This window comes from Monodelphis domestica, chromosome 4 (genome assembly GCF_027887165.1).
Source record: "Monodelphis domestica isolate mMonDom1 chromosome 4, mMonDom1.pri, whole genome shotgun sequence".
Classification (NCBI taxonomy): domain Eukaryota; kingdom Metazoa; phylum Chordata; class Mammalia; order Didelphimorphia; family Didelphidae; genus Monodelphis; species Monodelphis domestica.
In genome coordinates, this window is record NC_077230.1 from 4186971 (window position 1) to 4192970 (window position 6000).

A 6000-nucleotide genomic window follows, 5' to 3' on the forward strand; every position below is an offset into this window, starting at 1 on the left:
GAGCCATGACAGTTCTTATTACTCATATACGTGAATATGAGATTAGGGGTTTAGGCTGTAAAAGATCACTCTATAGCAAAAAAACATGGAAATGGGTATCAAGTGGTAAGATTTGTAGAACCCAGTGGAATTGCTTGTTGGCTCTGGGAGGGGGGAGGGGAGAAGAGAGGGAAAGAAAAATTACTCATGGAAACATGGAAAAATATTTTTAAAAAACCATTGAAGTTAGCTATCAGTAGGCCAACAAGCAATTATTAAGCACCAGCTATGTTACACTACCTGACATAGGTATTGGAAGAAAGAACTATACTGACGTCAGGGCTGCCCCCAAATTCAAAAGGCAGGGCTTTTCTGCCCACGAATGGTATTCAAGTAAAGGTGAAATAGCCATTTAAATGCTCTAGTGAGAATTTTTTTGAGGAAATAGAAGTTGTACTACATGGCTACTGGGTTCCCTTCATGCTCTGAAATCTGTGATTCTGTGATTAAACAATGACTATGATTCTGCCCATTTCTAAAATAAATAATGCTTTCTTTGCTCTACTATTTAAAAAATTACTGATAAAAATAAAACTGAACAGAAACTTTGAAATACAAACGTAGGAATAAAAAGAAATATAAAAAGGTGAATTTGACTAAGCAATCAGAAGAGCCTATACAAAGATAAAGCATTTACATTCTATAAGGGGGAGATGATGCTAAATATAATAATTTGAAATTAGGTTTTTATATGTGAATTTTTGATTTGCTCCACCCTGCTTGGTCTTTAGAATTTTAGCAACCAGGAATGTCTACACCCCCACTTAAGGATTAAGTGTGGGGGAGGAAGGTCTATGACCTACTTGTGCTGGCAAGTGACAAATCAGAAACAACTGACAAACTACAAAAATATATTTTCAAGGAACAAAACTTCAAGCATTAAGATGCACACTGAGTTAAAAGGTCAAAGCAAAAAACGATTATGATTCAGGTGAAAATTTTAAACCACAGGAGTAGCAAATTATGATCCTAGAAAAAGGCAACAACAAAAATGTACCTAATTATGAGCATTAATTGGAAACTAAAATGTGCTGAAATAAATAATAGATAATGAACTAATTCCCATACTTAACATACATATGTTCAGAATGACATAATATCTAAAATGTTAAAAAAGAAAGTCAACGAAATTGTTAAACATGTTTCATATATCAGTTTTAGAACTAGAAAAATCTATTGAGAAAAGCCTACATTGAATTTTAGAAAAGTAAGATATGATTATAAAATGATGATGATCATTTAATGGGATGAGGAAAATGTATACATGTTTCTGAGGACTGGAAGGCATATTTACCAAAACTGACCATGTCATTAGATTATAGAAACCTCACAGCAAATACAGAAGAGCAGAAATAATAAACACAAAATCAATTTGCTGCATTGCAATAAAATTGTTTTAACTAAAGGCCACTGGAAAAGGACTGAAATTATTTGGAGACTAAATAGTTTCAACTTAAGGAATTAGTAAAAAAGAAAATCATAGAAAAAGCATCAAATTAAAAAATTGACAGGAATTATATGAACACAACTACAAAACATTTTTCACACAAAACTAGATCTAAACAATTGGAAAAACATGGGTAGGATAAGCTAATATTATAAAAATGATAATCCTATCCAAATTGATTTACTTATTCAGTACCAAACCTATCAAACTACCAAGAGATGTTTTTATAGGATTAGAAAAAATTATAACAAAGTTCATTTGGAAGAACAAAAGGTCAAGAATATCCAGGGAATGGATGAAAAACAAATTCAGTACCAGATCTTAAACTGGACTATAAAGCAGTAGCCATCAAAACAATCTGGTACTGGTTAAGAGACAGAAGGGTAGATCAGTGGAACAGACTAGGGATAAATGACTTCAGAAAGATAGTGTTCAATAAACCCAAAGATCCCAGGTTTTCAAATAAGAACTCACTAATTGACAAAAACTGCTGGGAAAATTGGAAAACAGTATGGGAACCAGGTTTAGGTCAACATCTTATACCCAATACCACAATAAATTCAAAATGGATAAATGACTTAAATATAGAGAGTAAAATAATAAATAAATTAGGTGAACATAGAATAGTATACCTGTCAGATCTGTGAGAAAGGAAGGAATTTAAGACCAAGTAAGAAATAGAGAACATTGCAAAGTGTAAAATGAATGATTTTGATGATATCAAATTAAAAAGGTTTTGTACAAACAAAACCAATGCAACCACAATTAGAAGGAAAGCAACAAACTGAGGGAAAAATTATAACAAAACTCTCCCAAAGGTTTAATTTCCCAAATATATAAGGAACTAAGTCAAATTTACAAAAAAAAAAAAAATCAAGCCATTCCCCAATTGACAAATGGTCAAGGGATATGAATAGCCAGTTTTCACATGAAGAAATCAAAACTATCAATGAGCACATTAAAAAGTGGTTTTTTAAAAAAATGTTTTAAATCTGTACCTTTTGTCTTGGAATCAATACTGTGTGTTGGTTCCAAGGCAGAAGAATGGTAAGGGCTAGGCAGTGGGGGTTAAGTGACTTGCTCAGGGTCACACAGTTGGTAAGTGTCAGAGACCACATTTGAAACTAGGACCTCCCATCTCTAGGCCTGGCTCTCAATCCACTGAGCTACCCAGCTGCCCCTAAAAAGTGTTTTAAATCCCTCTTGATTAGAGAAATGCAAATCAAAACAACTCCAAGGTGCTATCTCACATTTAGCAGATTGACCAATATGGCAGCAAAGGAAATTAATAAATGTTGGAGGGGATGTGGCAAAATCGATATGTTAATGCATTGCTGGTAGAATTGTGAAGTGATCCAACTATTCTGGGAAGGCAATTTGGAATTATGCCCAAAGGGCTTTAAAAGAATATATATCCTTTGATTTAGTCATACCACTAATAGGTTTGTACTCCAAAGAAATAATAAGGAAAAATACTGACATAAAAATATTTATAGCCAAGCTCTTTGTGGTGGCAAAAAAATTGGAAAACGAGGGGGTGTCTATTGATAGGGGAATGGCTGAACAAGTTGTGGTATCTGATGGTGATGGAATACTATTGTACTAAAAGGAATAATGAACTGGAGGATTGCTATATGAAGTGGAAAAACCTCCAGGAATTGATGCAAAATAAAATAAGCAGAACCAGGAGAACATTGTACACAGAAATTGAAATATTGTGGCACAATCAAATGTAACATACTTTTCTACTAGTAGCAATGCAATGATCCAGGAAAATCCGGAGGGACTTAATGAAAAAAAAAAAACAAAACACTATCCACATTCAGAGAAAGAACTGTGGGAGTAGAAATGCAGAAGTAAAACATATGATCAATCATGTGGTTCAATAGGGATGTGATTGGGGTTTTGGCTCTAAAAGATCACTCCGTTGCAGATATGAATAATATGGAAATAGGTTTTGAACAATGATATATGTATAACTCAGGGGAATTGCTTGTCAGTTCTGAGAGGGGAAGAGGGATGGGGAAAATCATGAATCATATAACCATGGAAAAATATCCTAAATAACATAGTCTTGTAAAAATAAATTGATCAAGTCATAAATTAATTACAGAATTTTAAAAATCAAAAGCAGAAATATTTACAAGTGAATGCGATCAAATACTAAAAGAACAGTTAATTCTACTATTACATAAATTGTTTGCAAATAAAAGTAAAAGGATGGATCATGCAAAATTCTTTTTGTTTCATATGTGTTCTTGATTTTCAGGAATAGTTCAAAAAGTATAAAAAACCATAGACCAATATTCACCATGAATATTTGTGCAAAATTTTAAATAATATATTAGCAAAAATGCTATAGCAACATAAAAAATAATGTACTATGATAAAGTTTTAACTATGTCAAGAAAGCATAATTAATCTGGTATAAAGAGAACCATAAACATAATAGACTGTATTAAAAACAAGAACAATAAAAACCATATGATTATATTCTATTAAAGAAGTTATGAAACAGAACTAAATGGGCCTTTCTATATAAGTAGACTTTGTCTCAAAACAAATTACCATTGTATAGAATAGAGAAATGGTATTTGAAGATTGGATTGAGCTATCTCCTGCTTTGTAACAATGAAGATGCTTATTCTAACAACATCAGGGATGTTTTCGGAACTTTGCATTACTCCTCCCTACTTTGTATACAAAGTCGGGAATGTCTGTAAATATGCTTGAAGATTGAGCAGAGAATGGCCTTTGATAGAGAAATTAACAAATCAGAAACAGCTGACAGACCCCTGGGTTGTCCTAAGTCAAGCTTGGGCTAGGATTGGTGTGGAGGAGATGCAGGAAAGGGAGGTAGAGTCATCTAGATTTTTTCCACGGGGCTTCCTGTCGGCTATCTCTTTCCCTGGAGAGGCAGCTCTGGCTGACAGTGTGCTAAGCATTCTGATATCTTGGCGTGGTGGCAGCTATTTGTCTGGGTTTTGGCCTTGAACTTTGAGTTTGCCCTTGAACTGATTCAGGTTCAGGCATCTTTGCTGAGCCCTCTTGGAGTTCAGGCTGATTCCTTCCTCCTTCACTCTCCAAACCCTTACCTTCCTAGAGCCTTTGGTCTTCCTCCTGGCACAAGCCAGGTGGGAGAAATCCTGCACCCTTTTCTTCTTCCTTCTTCTTAATTTCTTTCCACTATATTAATTAAATCACCATAAATTTCCAGCTGACTTGGGTATTTTTTTTTTTATATTTGGGATATCCATGGCGACCAAATAGTTAATATAGTTTAGGTCACAACGCTAAAATTATCCTTTACAGGTAGAAGTCTTTTTAATACTATCAGGGAAAAAGCAGAATGTTCATTATTACCATGGTTGTAAGGAGATTTTGCAAAGCTAGATGCATGAGAGGTTACAAGGTCAAGATTCCACTTAGAACTCTCTCAGGAGCAGGAGCTGATAATAGAGACTGATACTGGGGAAATCAATTGGTGTGTCAGTTGTGACTGGACTCCATTGAAGGGAGAAGCTGCATCTTTCCTGCTCACAAGATAGACCAGAGGAATTTCCTTCCTTTTGGCTGTTTGGATTTACTTCCTGCTTCTAGTTGCTGAAACCTGCCTAGAAAAGTAGATTTTCTACAGGAAATTGCTGTCATCCTTCTGAGCTGCTGGCTGGACCCAAGGAGGACTCCTGTGTGTGAGAAATTCCCTAGGGCCCTGGATTGGCTTCCCCTTACCAAATCTCCCTCAAAGTTATTACCCTTTTAGCAGTCAGATTTAGTTAGATTAGGAAATCTTCATTAATATATGGGTGGGTAATTCTAAGATATATTTCCATTCCTTGCTCTTACCTTCCCTTTTATTTAATAAACTGTTTATAAAATTGTGTGATCCCTTCCTCAAACCTTTCCCTTCCCCCAAATCCACCTATAACACCACTACTATTTAATATAGTGCTATAAATGCTAGATCTGGCAATAAGATGAGAAATGAGAAATTGAACTAAAGAGGAAGTGATGCAGATGATATGATGGTTTACTTAACTCTACAAACTACAAGTTTGATTCAAATAATTACTTCAGCAAAACAACAAGATATGAAATAAATCCACATAAATCATTTGAATTTCTGTATATTACCAATAAAACCACCAGATATGAATAAATATTCCTCTCAAAATGACTGCAGCCTATAAATATGGAACTATCCGAATACAACTACAAAATGTTCTTTACAGAAAAGACAGACCTAAATAAATTGAGAATTCTTGATTGTTCATGGATAGGCCAAGCCAATAAAAGGAAACAAGAGGACTACCTAAATTAATTTACTTTTTTAGTGCTGTACCCATCAACTACCACTGGTTTATAGATCTCGAACAAAAAAATCCAATTCATCTGGAAGACTAAAATTAATCTTGAAGTTATGTGAAGGGAATTCTAAATATTACATGTAGCATTTTAATGATTACATATTACATTTATTTTCATTATTACAAGGTCAAAAATCTTAAGAGAAA